General features: G+C 41.6%; 1 protein-coding gene across 3 annotated transcripts in view; it reads right to left on the bottom strand.

Annotated features, from left to right (window-relative positions):
* Positions 1-15,775, bottom strand: part of LOC143284495 (sodium- and chloride-dependent glycine transporter 2-like) — a 64,197-nt gene that overhangs the window by 40,393 nt on the left and 8,029 nt on the right. For 2 of the 3 annotated variants that reach the window (XM_076591183.1, XM_076591186.1), the window contains exon 1: positions 12,670-12,715. The exons of the other annotated variant lie outside the window; for it this stretch is intronic. The gene's annotated coding sequence lies outside the window, so the exon portion shown is untranslated. Of the gene's footprint in view, positions 1-12,669; positions 12,716-15,775 lie in introns of those variants that run through there. 3 annotated transcript variants of the gene reach the window in all.

Below are 15,775 nucleotides of genomic sequence, written 5' to 3'. Positions count from 1 at the left end.
TGCCACAATTGAACTTAGTGCTGAGGCAAAAGCACAAACACCGGGCGTACCATTACTACTCAGTACTTATTTTCCCAGACGAACACTCTCCACGGCTTCCACTGAGGTACACCGCTATGTGGCTTGCTGGTGGTAAACATGATTTTGACTACCCCTGTCACGCTCCTGCCCCCACCCCCCAAAAAAGCGCCATGTTTATCCACTGAGGAAAATGTGTGAAACATTCCAATGAGAACAAGAGAGGCAAGGCCTTCAAGACTCACTTGTGATAAATTAAGTCCCCTAGCATTAATTACAGAGCAATTTCCCTTTTTTTACTATCTGCACCAAAACGTTTGCAAAATAAATAAAAATTCCATGCTTAGCAAAAGAAGTTCCTGTTTGAACAAAAAATGATAATAATGACTCCTCTTGTTGTTGTGTCAGAATAAGAGGTCAAAGTGCCAAGGTTTAGAGAATACAAAAAATATAAATATAACAGTAAATGCAGTTTGCATATAATTAGGCTTCTTTTTAAAAAAATTTTGTGCCCATCCCAGAGGTGCAATATTGTTTTAAACAAGATGACTGGAAAGAACTGAACTTTTCCTATTTTTATGCCTAATTTGGTGTCAACTGACAAAGTATTTGCAGAGAAAATGTCAATGTTAAAGTTTACCACGGACACACAGACACACAGACACACACACACACACACACACACACACACACAGACAACCGAACACCGGGTTAAAACATAGACTCACTTTGTTTACACAAGTGAGTCAAAAATATGTGTAACATACCAATTTAAAAAAAGAAAAAAAAGAAAGTAAATTCACTGCAACAGTACCATCTCTCAACAAAATGATAATTCTCGATGCTGCCGCTAAAAGTTGTAAAGGTTCTACTCAGTATAGCATTTTACGGCCACTGCGGGGGCAATGAATTCATATTCACTGTGTCTCGGGCTCAGAGCAAGAAGACGGGGCCCAATCTTCTCCTGCCCCGGGCCACCTGAAGTCAGGTACCTGTTCATACCTGGCGGGGTGGAGTCAGTGCAGAAATTCCGAGTAAAGTGCCCTCTCCCAAAGCCCCAACGCCAATGCCGCCACGGTGCCACAGCAGAGGTACAATAATAATAATAATAATGGTACTTATATAGCGCTGAATCTTGTGCATAGACAAATCTAAGCGCTTTCGCACCAGTCATTCTCACGCACGCATAACTCTAAAACTGGAGAAACTAAAGACAAGGACGAGGCAGGGAAGGGAGGCTATTTTGGGAATAGGTGGATTTTAAGTCCAGACTTGAAAGAGCTGAGTGTGGAGACTTGACGAAGCGAAAGAGGAAGTTCATTCCAATTGCAAGGTCCAGAGACAGAGAAAGAACGGCGGCCAACAGTCGAGAGTCTGCATCTGGGTATGCGTAAGTGGAGTGGATCCGAAGCTGATCGTAGTGAGCGAGATGGAGTGTAGAGGTGAAGGCAGCCACAGAGATAGGACGGGGCTGATTTGTGAATATATTTGTAGCGTAGAGTGCTGATCTTGTACTTTATTCGGTGTGAGACATGGAGCCAGTGGAGATGTTGCAAAAGAGGAGTGATGTGCTCAGATCTTTTCTTTCTGAGGACGAGTCGGGCAGCAGAATTTTGTATGCGCTGAAGGGACTGAATGGATGAAGCAGGCAAACCAGACAATAGAGAGTTACAGCAGTCAAACCCCCTTTCCTTTCCCCAGAACAGTACTTGAAATAACCAGTTGTCTGACTCTGTGACAAATGGTGTGGAACGACTACACACGGGTTTTCACCCCTGTGATAACTGCATGGATCAGAAGTCCAATGCCTAACTCGATGGTGGCTGCCATGGTGCCACATGTATGTTGGTTGGTTAGTGGTGCTGTCGTGATGCTATCCAGTTCGTCTTTTTCTTCTTCTTCTTCTTCTTCTTCTCTGGTAGCAACTCCCATCCTCACCAGTCATGCACCGATTCGCACTCAATTCAAGTCTCACGCGCCCCCCGGTACCCCGTGCGTGCATGCGTGCGAGTGGTGTGTGTGTGTGTGTGTGTGTGTGTGTGTGTGTGTGTGTGTGTGTGTGTGTGTGTGTGTGTGTGTGTGTGTGTGTGTGTGCCTGTGTGCGTGTGCGTTACCCATAGCTACAGAACCCCGACAACAACACAAAAAATACTCTGCCAACGCTATGCTCTGTTAAGGAAGACGCTCTTGTTCACCTGAATGCATATTGATCTTTCAGCTGCGAAATGGAAGCCAAAGGCATGAAGTTATAGTATTGTGTACGAAAGTACTCATAAGACAGAAAGATGTTAACATAACGCAAGCTGCAAAATCTTGGGTAGTGATCAGTACTAGCCAGTGGACAGTCAAACTAGGTCAAGAAGTATAATGCCGCATAAACAATAAGATGCTGCATTCTGAAAACTTCTCAGTGGTGGTCAGCAGTGGTCAGCACTAGGCAGCAGTGGTCAGTTTATGGCCAAATCCTGCGAAGAAGTCCCAATCGGGCCTCAGTTGACCGGTAACCGCTCACTTACCGTTTTCTTCAAATTGCACGATACTAAGGATCACCGTTTCTTGGTCAGTCGTGTACATGTTACACTGACCAGCGGTTTCAATTTCACAGTTTCAGTTTCAAAGCGCGCGGACTGATTCACATTAGGAACACCACATGTACTTTGCATTATTCAGTATAGTACTTTCATCCACATTCAAATGGTACTTTATAAAACATGCTTTTCATAAATAGAGAAACAGACAGATGCATACATGTACTGAATATAAGAAAAACCAACAGATATATAGTCAAGTTACGAAATAATCAATGGATAAATACATTGATTAATTAATTAATTGATAAAGGAATGAAACAGTCAAATTACGAAATAATCAATGGATAAATACATTGATTAATGAATCAATAAAAGAATGAAAAAAAAATCTCAAATGGTACTTTCTTTGGGAACATGAAAATGTTCATACAGGTAAAACGTTCCCCAGGTTTCTGTTCAAGTCTATGTTCCCACACACATTTTGTGTATGCCTTTCCTCCCAGGTGTATGTTCCCTAAGGTCTATATTCCCCCAGGTGTATGTCCCGTACCCCCAGGGCTATGTATGTTACATCATACATACGTTTTGGGGGTAGTGGTCATTGGTCAGTAGTGCTCAATGGTATAAAAAAGAAAAAGAAAAAAAACAAAAAACAAGAAAGAAGTAATAATATTGTATACGAAAGTACTCATAACGCAAGCTGCAAAATTTTGGGTGGTGATCAGTACTGGCCAGTGGACAGTCAAACTAGGTCAAGAAGTATAAATACTGCATAAACAATAAAATACTGCATTCTAAACATCTCTCAGTGGTGGTCAGCAGTGGTCAGCACTAGGCAGTGGTGGTCAGTTAATGGCCAAATCCTGCGAAGAAGTCCCAATACCGCATAACCGATGTAAAATGATTAATCTCAACAGTTAGTGGTCAGCAGTGGTTACCTTGCGGTCAGAAACCTTCCTAGCAGTCATGACAATGCAGAAAGTGACAAACAGTGCAATTTTACCACTGTTGCGTAGTGGTCATTAATAACAAGTAGTGGCCAGTAATGGTCAGGAGTAGTAAATGGTGGTCAGCTTGTGGTCAATTTTTTTTTTTTTTTTCTGGCTTGACATCTTTATTCCAAAGGTATCATATCACTCTTCAAAAAAAAAAAAAAAGGATATATTATATTATATTATATCATATATAATTATTGGTGATTCAAATAGTTGGTTCCTGGAATACATGCACTTGCAGTAGTACAAGGGTAAACACACGCAAAAAAAAGCAAACAAAAAAAAAAAAAAAAAAGATACAAAAAAATGCCATCAAAGAAGATTGCTGGGCATCAGGAATGAGTTAATCTCAGCTTGTGGTCAAATATTGCCAAGACGTCATAATACTACTCAATCGTCAAAAAGTAATACAAGTTGAACACTGATAGTATTTAGCAGAGGTAAGGAAGTGGTCAAACACCCGCAAGACATTTATAATGAAACCCAAACGTGACAAAATCTGAGCACGCACACATGGAACATATATCTTGGGGAACATGGACCTGGGGAAATACAGACCTTGGGGAACACAGACCTGAATACAGACTTGGGGGAACAAAAACGCGTGGGAACAAAGACCCAGGACACGTAGATTTATGGGAACATTGACCTGTGGGAACTCAGACGGCTGAAAGAAAATTTGGAGATACGTAACTGTATAGGGCTAACCACCCGTCTTCTAGTCCTGTTGTGGAACGAATTAAATAAGGCAAGTTAGGAACAAATTGCAACAGTTTGTTTTATGTTGTTTTTGGATAGTTCCTATTGTAATAAAAACATTGTGAAAAAGGGAGATTGACTGAAGTCTTAGTTTGTTTATAATTTTGATGAAATGACGTCACAAATGCTCTATTTCTACAGTAGAGCTGCGCTCAGTGTAAACATGGCCAAGTAACCAATCGTTGGATAGGTATCGTTATAAATCAGCAGAATTTAACATAATTTAGCGTGTTGATTGGGAAAATGTGCCATATCTGTATAATTTCGATGAAACTGATGATGTAACATGCTCTATTTTTAGAACAGGACTGCGGCTAGTAAAACATGGTCGAGTAACCATTCATTGGAAAGGTTCTGATATACATTGTTTTTAATTAGCGCCATATGCTTGCAGAATTTATACACACACACACACACACACACACACACACACACACACACACATATATATATATATATATATATATATATATATATATATACCCATATTAAAAAAACTGTGAAACAGTTTAGCGGTCAGTTCAAAAGCACATGGGGTGGCCCCACATTGCAGCTTCATTTCCTTGCCGTGTGTTACCCGCGTGATCACAGCCTTTTCTGGCGCACGATTATGGCTCTTTTTTTTTCAAAATACTATAAACTCCCGAATACAAACCTAGCAGCCTTTTGCTGTATAAATGAAGAGAAAGGGCAAAACATGAACTATGCAGTTAGTATGATATTAAATACCTTAATAGCTGATCATATTGCTGCAGTGATAGAAAGAACATGACCAAAACGTAAGTGTTTCGGCTTCCTTCAGCATCACTTTTTTTCTCCTTAAAACACGGAACAGTGAAATAAAATCAACCACAACAACAAAAACAAATCGATGAACAAATAAATGTTATTGAACAGCTCTGGCCACAGTTTTCCTGTCAACATTTGAATTATGGCATTCGGTGCAAATATCACTTCCAGCAACTGCTGAAGACTAGATCCTGCCATGATCATCCTATGGAATGAAGAAAGTTCATTTCTGTATGAAAGCCGCGAAATCGTAAGACAATGGAGTGGAGTGGGCTGCCATCTGGTTCACCGGCTACAATTATCCTGCACTTCCACAGAGAGGTTGATCAAAGGTGGTGACTGGAGTCACATGGAACTGGTTTGCCAATGCTGACAAGTCTGTGGGGTCCATATCAATCATGGGTAGGAAGGTGAAGCAGCTTCGTCCTGTGAATGGGCCATCACACACTGCTTGCATAGTTCCTGACCAGCCTGGTCGCGGAGAGCGTAATAGCCGTGAAATTTTCCACAAGAGGTCAATGACATTTTTTACGGCAGTATGACTGACATCAAGAAGACCACATTCTAACTTCAGCTCAGAGTCGGAAAAGTGAAATATTTTTACTGGGATTTTCCAAGTGCTTTTCACTTTCTCAACCGAGGCAGTTTGGTCCTTTTTGATGGCTCTGTTACTGCTGTTGGCAGGAGTGTCAGCAGGTATCATTCCCATGCCATGGAAGGTGCCAGTCCCATCAATTGTTTGGATGTTGTGGTCCACAGTGCCACAAACTGCGCATAACTGGTTGGGGTCAAACCTTCAGTGCCAACGCCTTGGGTCAGTGCTGCAGATTGCTCAGATCTCTTAACTTCAGCATATGAAGAAGAGTACCCTAGTTTTCTCAAATGATCAACTAAATATTTCGAACCGATCAGATGATGAACTTCAACTCCGAGACCTAATGTAATGGTGATATTACGACCTTTGGTCTTGCTACTTGGATGTCTGACCAAGAGAAGCGATCTTCAGTTGACAATCTTTTGTTGTTGTTGTGAAGCAGATAATCAAGAAAGAGTTTGACTGATGGTTGAAGGTATTCTAAGTTTTTATCCAAGCTAGCAATGTCAGAACTCAGTGGGTAGTGCTCTTTCGATGTGACCATGGCCTTGGTGTCTGAGAGAAGTGAAGCAGCTGTTTGAATGATACGGAGTTTCTTTTTCTGTTTCGTCGTCCGTCTTTGTTTCTTTGGAAAAGTCTTTGATAATCTTTTCAACAGTTGTTTTGAAAGTAACAACATTTGCTTTTCCTCTAATTGGTGTGATAATGATGGTTTCCCCCCAAAACGATTCTGTAACTTTTGTCGTGGGTTTCTTTTAGTGTAGGGTTCTTTTTTCTGTCCAGGTTTCTTAAGAAACTGTCGCATTTTCTCTTGGAGACCTGTTAGTGTGATTTGTTCATCATCATTTTCCACCAGAAACTGTACCACTCTGAGAAATGCAGCTTTTCACTCTTCATCAGCTGGTCTACCCTTTCGCGTCGGATGGTTTAAATTCCCGTTGTTGATGGTTCAAGACAAGCGCTTTGTGGCGTGTTTTTGTTTGTTCTAAAATTGACACTGTATTGTTGGTGATACATTGCATCTGCTGCATGCAGATCGTTAACAGACTTAATACAGTTTCTTACGGTCTGTGCCCACTGGTCGCCCCTCTCAAAACATTTCTCCAGGAGACTTTTTTCACATACTTTTTTTCACATTCGTAAGACAGAACGGCGAACACTGTGTCTGTGTCTATCATATGTTTCCGACTGCCCAAAGTAAGAAATTTTGTTCTAAATGGTTTGTCAACCTTTCTTCGGAGTTTAACGGGCGAGTGTTCTTCAGTTTTTCTTCATTATGTCTCGCTCAAAGTCACTAGTTATTGAATTGGCGTTTGTATAATCGTGTTGGCATTTTTGTGAAGTCTCTGTCCAAGATGAAATGTGTAATTGTCCCCTCTCTCGGCATGATGCTTTCTGGAGTCCTTCCACAGCTTCTTCTGACTGAACAGTCTACACTGTGTTGTCGCCATCATGTTACAGTTTTCCACATAAGATACAGCAATGTCCCACAAGTAAGAAAAGAAGGAAGTGGGGAAAATCAACACTTTCTTTCTATCAGTCATCTCATTTAGTGTACGCTTACCGTATACGAACTTTTTTCACACAAACTGCTATTTTCGTTCTTTTCACGTTTTAATTTTTTAAAAGATATAATAATGTATTACTTTTTACGTACTTACCCACAATCATCTTGTGATAGCTTCAGACACATTTCCAGTGGTTTCACTGAGTAAGAAATACACACACACACACACACACTGTCCCACACTGTGTGTGTGTGTGTGTGTGTGTGTGTGTGTGGAGAGAGAGAGAGCAATATAACTTTTTGACGGAAAAACCGTTCCATACAAAAAACAACTGCACACTGCCAGCGCTTTGCTCGCCAGCTTTAATCTATGCTGTTGTTTTTTAGAATTATATTTTCCAGTCACACATGACATGTATCAAAGATAAGTTCATTAAAACACTTGTGTTGCTGTATTTGCACACTAGATGTAAAAGATTACTATTTTATTCACCAGAATAAGCCGTGCAGCAGACGACGACTCAGCGTCCGCCATCACTTGTTTATCTTATCATTTCCTGTGAGCGGCGTGGCATTCTTGCTCTGACCTCGGGGTCAGCGCGCTGCCTTGTGTATGCCGAAGTATGGCTCTCCTTGCGGACTAAAAAGCTTATCTTGGTGAAATGAATTATCTTTTATTTAATTTTAATCCACTTTCCCGTATCTCCCTTTTTCTCCCTTTTTGATATGTTGTTGCTGTTGATTTTTAGAGTGGACTGAAGCAAAAAAAAACTGACTGTTGCAATTTTTTCCTTGGAAAATCATTCCAGAACCGGACTATTCTTTTTTTTCCATCTATCCACATTTTGTAACCTTTTTACACACATAATTCACCGCCATTTACAGATTTAAAAAAAAAGGAAGGAAAAAGTCAGCTTTGGTTGGTACTGATGTATGAGCACATATGTGAACACGTCAATATATTGGTGTGTGTGTGTGTGTGTGTGTATGTGTGTGTGTGTGTGTGTGTGCGTGCGTAGTAGTAGTCTTCAGTTTAACTCTCTCCATACGAACGGCGAAAGAGACGACGTTAACAACGTTTCACCTCAATTACCATCATCAAAATATTGCAAGCGGAAGGCTCTTATACTGAAGAGGTGAATGTTGACATAAAGATACCACACTTCTGACAACGGAAGCTAAAGGTTGGGTCATTCAGACACCCACTGGACGGACATCCGAGGGGTCTGTGTAGAGGAGAAGAGAGGACTGGCCGTACTGAGTGAGTTAACGTTTTCCACTTTAAGTAATATTAGACGGGTGGGATGGGAGGGGAGAGGAGCGGGGGGGGAGGGGGGGGAGGGGTGCGGGGGGGGGGGGGGGGGAGGGGGGGGGTTGGAGGGCGGGGCGTGGTGGTGGGAACGGTTTTGGGCAGACGGTGAAGAATGATGTGTGTGTGCGCGTGGCGTGTGTGCGCATGTTTGTATGTGTGGTGGAGAAAGATACAGAGCATTGGAAAAAGTCATGCGTGCGTGCGTGCGTGTGTGTGTGTTCCTCCTGTCAACAGTGCATTATATACATATACATACATATATATATATATATATATATAACACTACACATACATTTCAACACACATACATTCATACAGACATACATACATCTCAGGGGTTACAACTTGACAGCTTTGCATTGCATGTCAAAAGTTTCTCTGTGCCCCGCGAAACAAAGAGGCAAGGAAATAGAAGGGGAGAACTCCTTTCTCAGAGTGGAAGGCAAACACTGAGGCGGGCTCAGTGATGAACCGCAATTGAGTGATGATGAACACGTTATGGAAAGCATTTTGTATGGCTGTGTGCTTGTCTACACCCCAAGCTTTTTTTTTTTTTTTATTTTTTAACATACATCAGACGAGCGTACAGAGATGCCATAAACAGCAAAGAGATGTCACAACTGTGGTTCATATGTCCGTGATTCGACGGTAATTGGGCACCCTGTTAGGAGGCTTTTACGCTCCACTTCACAGTAAGTGACACAGACAGCCAAAGCTGACGAGACACAGAGAAAGGAGTAAACACACACACACACACACACACACACACACACTATATATATATATATATATATATATATATGTGTGTGTGTGTGTGTGTGTGTGTGTGTGTGTGTGTGTGTGTGTGTGTGTGTTGACGTGTCACATAATTATGTGCTCATACATACCAACCAAAGCTTACTTCTTTTTTTTTCTCCACTTTTCTCTTTTTTAATGTATGAATGGCGGTGAATTATGTGTGTAAAAAGGTTACAAAATGTGGATAGATGGAAACACAAGAAGACAGGTGGTCAGCCCTATGTTCACCCAGGTATGTGTACCCCTTCAGTTATCGATCTGCAAATCAGTTTTCTTTCGTATCTACATACTGATACAGAAACCGAAAAATACAAAACACTGAGGGGTGGACATATGAAGACAGTGACAGAGCAAAGAAAATCAGTTTAAAAAAAATCACATCAAAGACTTGAAGACTAACGAAACACGTCTGTTACGATAACGAACAATAAGAGACAGAAACTAGAACAGATATAAACATCAAGTAAAACTATACATTTACCAAAGAACTCGAATGCCAATGTGGTTAAATCCTATTGTCTGTGAATAAAATCACCGTGTGTGTGTGTGTGTGTGTGTGTGTGTGTGTGTGTGTGTGTGTGTGTGTGTGTTCTTCAGTTTTACGTCTATCAACATCTTGCGATTTTAGACGGGAAAAAAGAATCCACATACAAAGGAGCGAGTAACTGGAACAAAATCAACTGTAAACTTTATCAAACCAAATGTTCTACTGGACTGCGAAGCCCGGCAAACTTTCAGAGATCTTTAACAGCAGTGCAAAATTATCAAAATCTTTACACAATTTTCCCCCGAAAATCTATAATAATAAATAATGATAGTATTTATATAGCGCTGAATCTTGTGCAGAGACAAATCTAAGCGCTTCCACACCAGTCATTCACACGCATGCATAACTCTAAAACTGAAGAAAACTGAAGACAAGGAAGAGGTATGGGAGGGAGGCTATCTTGTGAAGAGGAGGGTTTTAAGGCCAGATTTGAAAGAGCTGAGTGCGGAGACCTGACGTAGCGAAAGAGGAAGTTCATTCCAAATACAAGGTCCGGAGACAGAGAAAGGACGGCGTCCAACAGTGGAGTGTTTGAATCTGGGTACGCGTAAACAGAGTGGACCCGAAGCCGATCGTAGAGAGCGAGATGGAGTGTAGAGGCAGCCACAAAGATAGGAAGGGGCAGATTTGTGAATACATTCATAACATAGAGTGCTGATCTTGTATTTTATTTTGTGTGAGACAGGGAGCCAATGGAGATGTTGCAAAATAGGAGTGATGTGCTCAAATCTTTTCTTTCTGAGGACGAGTCGGGCAGCAGAGTTGTGTGTGCGCTGAAGGGACTGAATGGATGAAGCAGGCAAACCAGACAATTAGGAGTTACAGTAGTCAAGGCGAGAGAGAATGAGAGAAACGACAAATCTAGATGTTGCGTCGGTGGACAGATATTTCCGAATGGAACTGATGCGTCGCAATTGACAGTAGCAGGATTGACATGTCTGACTGATAAATTTTTGCATGGACAGTGTGTTGTCAAGGACAACGCCGAGGTTCCTGACTGAGCTGGAAAGAGAGGTGGATGTACTGCCAAGTTTGATTTTGTCAGCTGTGATGGAAGACAGTTTTTGTTTAGTTCCTATGATCATTGCTTCGGTTTTGTCTGCGTTCAATTGTAACTTATTTAGAGTCATCCAGTTTTGAGTGTCCAGGAAGCATTCAGATGTTTCTTGCAAGAGCGAGGACAATTTTTCAGGGGTATCACTCTTCTGAAGTTGAGTGTCATCAGCATAGGAATGATGACTAACATTGTGGTGGTTGATAATTTCAGCGAGAGGAGCAGTGTACAGTGTGGAGAGAACTGGGCCTAAAACAGATCCCTGTGGGACTCCGTGTTTGATTTTAACAGGTTCAGACTGGAAATTATCGACGATGACAGACTGGAATTGATCAGTGAGATAAGATTTGAACCAGTTGAGAACTTTTCCGTTGATGCCAAATGTAAAATGAAGACGGGAAAGAAGGATGTAGAAAGGGCTTTAAGGCCTCACATTAAAAAAGAACATGCGTATTCGAGAGTAGTCCTCCACAGGAGGTTGTGACGTTTTTACTATATTCAGTTTCAAAAGCATTTAGTTTTAACCTGTAAACTAAAGAGATGATTGGTCTTAATTTTTATATACTGTAGTGAGGAAAAAACCTGAAAAACAAAACAAAAACGTTTTAAACTTCACATACACTTCTGGGGCACTTTCTTGAAGTGTGTGTGTGTGTGTGTGTGTGTGTGTGTGTGTGTGTGTGATTTCATTATACTAATATCACACAAGGAACGTTTCACAATCAGCCGAAAGTCAATCAGAAACGAAATCAAGCATATGTACCTCATGTTTTTTCTGCTTTTTTTCCCGTTTTCCTTCACACCGGATTTTCTGCAACTTGAATCGGCACAAACCAGTCTCTGCTCCTTCATCCAATTGTGACCCCAAGTCACCTCTGAATTGTCAGTGTTAAATCAAGTGAAACCGCCTTTGTCTTTTGTTGAATACTTGTCAGGTGTGTGTGTGGGGGGGGGGGGGGGGGGGGGAGGGGGGGGGGGGCACAAATCAATAAAACACCGGCACGCCGTGTCAGTGCAGCCAGTCGCCGGCTTTTCCCGGGTTAGTTGACACGCGTGTAGCGGCCGGACTGATCGAAAAAAAAACCCCAAAAAACCCAACAAAAACAAACGCAAATTAAACGGGTATATATCCTTGATTGCGTTTCCAATTGACCTCCGAATGATTGTGAAACGTTTCTTGGATGATAATATGTTATGATTAAATTTTGCGTTAACCCCCCCCCCCCTCCCCACCCCACGATTCTACCGCCTCCATACAATAGGATTTAACCGCGAATGCTGCTAAAAACACGGATAAGATGTAACCAATAATAACAATAATAGTAATAATATTGATAATAATAATCATCATTGTGATAATGATAATAATAGTGTTTGTATGTATAATAGTCAGTCATCAGTGCCCGACCGGTATGAGCACCAGAACAGCAGACCTGCTGTCCTGACTATCTGGGCCAGAATCTGATTTTTGTGGAGAGTGTCCTGTCCAAATCAAACCCCCACTCTCTCGGCCATGAGGTTTTTAGTAGTAATAATAATGATAACTGAACTAAAATGAAATAAATGATAGGTGATAACGAGAAAAATAAAACTGTCCAACCCAATGTATCAAAAACCAAAAAAAAGCATCCAAAAGATCAACAAAACAATGGAAAACATGCACGCGCGAACACACACACACACACACACACACACACACACACACGCACGCAAGCGCGCACACACACACACACACACACACACAAACACACCGTTGAGCCCTACCTGTTACAGAGAGTGGAAAGCCAGCCAGTGCCTCTCCCGATTTCACAGGGCAACTGGACAACACTCGCAGTGCAGTGCACATACGTTGCCCGCAGTTCAGGTGCCCGCTTCTTCCAACACGAGGCGCGCGCGCGCGCACAGCACACGCAAATCTATGCTTGCTTTTTTTTCATTTTCGTCGACACAGTCGGGAAACCAGGACACAGCACAATCGACCATATTTTTTACCCACTATGCGTTCGTGCAGAAGTACTTGATGAAAAACTATAAACCGTATGTTGACTTTGTCGACATTAAGAAGGCCTTTAATTATGTAAAGAGAAATGCTCACAGTCCTGAGAAAGAATGGCGTCAAAGGTATAAACTTTTAACTCTTTCCATACGAACTGCGAAAGAGACGACGTTAACAGCGTTTCACCCCAATTACCATCATCAAAATATTGAAAGCGGAAGGCTCTTATACTGAAGACGTGAATGTTGACAAAGAATACGACAATTCTGACGACGGAAGCTAAAGGTTGGGTCATTCAGACACCCACTGGACATCCGAGGGCTCTGTGTAGAGGAGAAGAGAGGACTGGCCGTACTGAGTGAGTTAAGGCGATCAGTTTTGACTGCCGAGAGAGATCAGGACAGCAATGGCAAACTCATATGACTCTCAGTGGAAGACTGGAAGACGCTTTTTGTATATATATTGATATTCCAAAGGAACCCCTTCCAAAGTTTATTGAGAAAGGGTCTTCTACAGCCTCTCTTTTCCACAAGGGACAAAACCAGTCCACCGGCAAAACAGAGAGAGGCGGAGTATGGAAAATGTCTGGGGAAGGGGTACCAGTCTTCAACGTGCGTCAATCCCATTAAGTGTCTCCAGTGCTATACAGATCACCATAAATCGGGCGGGGGATCCTTTATGCGACATGACACCGGTGGTTTAGGGGGAGCCTGAGAGCAGCAGCTGTCGCAGGACAAGTCGGGGTCAGCGCCAGGGTCAGCGCAAGTCCCGAGTGTGACAGCCACGCCAGGTTGTCCAGCTGTGACACATTCGGAAAAAGTCCTGGTCACAATAGACTGGGTAACAAGTCTCACCTGTGACAAGCCCGCCAAAAAGAGCACTGGTCGTTCCACACGCAAGCCATCACATCAGTCAGCACTACGGCTCACAGCACCAAAGACAGCCCCAGGAAAGCAAGGCGCAGAGACAGACCACTGACAAGACAGGACACAACAAAAAGCAACAAGGGTCAAAGTGTCCTGGACTTCCCACCAGAGACACCCCAGAAAGGCCCAGCAGACACGTCTACCTCTGCTTCAGCCAAGTGCCCAGTGGACTCAGACACGCCATCCCTTGACAGACACGAACGACAACATGACCATCACGACAGACAAGATACAGAAGACGACGAAGAACACAGTGATGTTTTGACTAACCAACATTGATGTTACGACATCATTTGTCCAAAAATACGAACTTGGCAAACGGACATGGATGATAATAATCTTCGTGATAGACAATGAGGATAAACTGCGTATACCCTCTTTAAATACACGAGGTCTAAAAAAACAGATGAAAGAGAAACGCAATGTTTTCTCAGTCTTTCAAACAACAGGGACGCAATGGTATGGGAAAACAGTGGGGAGGTAAATCATTTTATCATAGCGGAACAGCACATAGTAGAATGAGGAGAGGTCATACTGATATCAAAACATTTCCATAGAAATCCTGTTTTGGAAAAATGACTTGGTAGGATTTTTATTGTATCACCTGAAACTGCAGAGAATTCATTAACAGTTGTGAATATATATGCACCAAATGACACAACAGAAAAAAAATTCTTCGATACCTTACAATTCTAACAAAATATGAATCAAGTAACATTATATGTATTGGAGACTTCAACTCGGTCATGTGTAACGAAACAGATATCATTATCTGGTAGGCCATACTGTCAGAAGGAAGTTAAACTAAAAGAGATAGTTGCAAATGTTGAGCTAGAGGATACGTGGATGGTCTTCCATGACATGAAAAAGAGTATACATGGTCTAAACAAAATCAGTGTTTGGCTTGCCGTATTGGTTTCTGTTTTGCAAACCAGAGTATTATTCAAAAGTATATTTCATGCGACAATCTGTCTATGGCAAGCTCGGACCACAGAGCAATAACAGTTGAACTAAATGACTATGATTTTGTAAGTGGACCTGGATACTGGCGTTTTTACAACAGGTACTTGAAAGACACAGTTTTTGTCACAAAAATGAACGAATAGTTAGAAACCTGGGTAAATGAAAGTAAGGAAATGTCTGAAAAAACAACAACACAAGTTCAATGGGACTGGTGTAAATTCAAAATAAAAGCTTTTTGCACAAAATATGGTAAATAGGGAACACGATCAATGCGAAATGAACTTTTAGATTTACAAAATAACCTTCAAAAGCTTGTACACCAATGCGCACAAGATCCTGTATAATCAACAACAACAACAACAACAACAACAAATTTTTTTAAAGAACTTATGAAAACAAAGAATCAACTTGAAATAATGTCTCTGGAAAACGGCTAGTGGAGCACAAAACAAAGTCACATGCTAAGTGGGTTGAAGAAAGAGAAAAGAACGCAAGATATTTTCTAGGCTTAGAAAAGACTCAAGCAAAACTAACACAATGACACAAATACAGAACGACAGTGGCAAAATTATCACAAATCAATCCAAGGTGTTAAAGAACAAGTACAATTCTATGCAGCGCTTTACTCCAGATCAACCAAAGCAGAAGAAAATATGAAAGAAAAGATTAATGATTTCATAAAAAGATGAAGAATTCCCTAAGTTAGACGAAGAGGAATTCGCAGCTTGTGAAGGCATGGTGAGTGAAAATGAAACAGGATCAGCATGAAATCAGAGGAAAAACGGTTCGGCAACTTGTGGCGATGGCCTAACGGTAGAATTCATGAAGTTCTTTTGGGCACACATAAAAACTATTATCACCGACTCTTTTAATGAATCCTTTAGAGAAGGTGAAATGTCATACACCCAGAAACAAGGCACAGCTGTCATACTACACAAAGGTAGAGAGAGACCTTTCTAGAGACAGATTAAACAACTGGCGTCCT

Source organism: Babylonia areolata, chromosome 8, assembly GCF_041734735.1.
Source record: "Babylonia areolata isolate BAREFJ2019XMU chromosome 8, ASM4173473v1, whole genome shotgun sequence".
NCBI lineage: Eukaryota > Metazoa > Mollusca > Gastropoda > Neogastropoda > Buccinidae > Babylonia > Babylonia areolata.
This window is presented reverse-complemented; position numbering and strand designations above follow the sequence as displayed.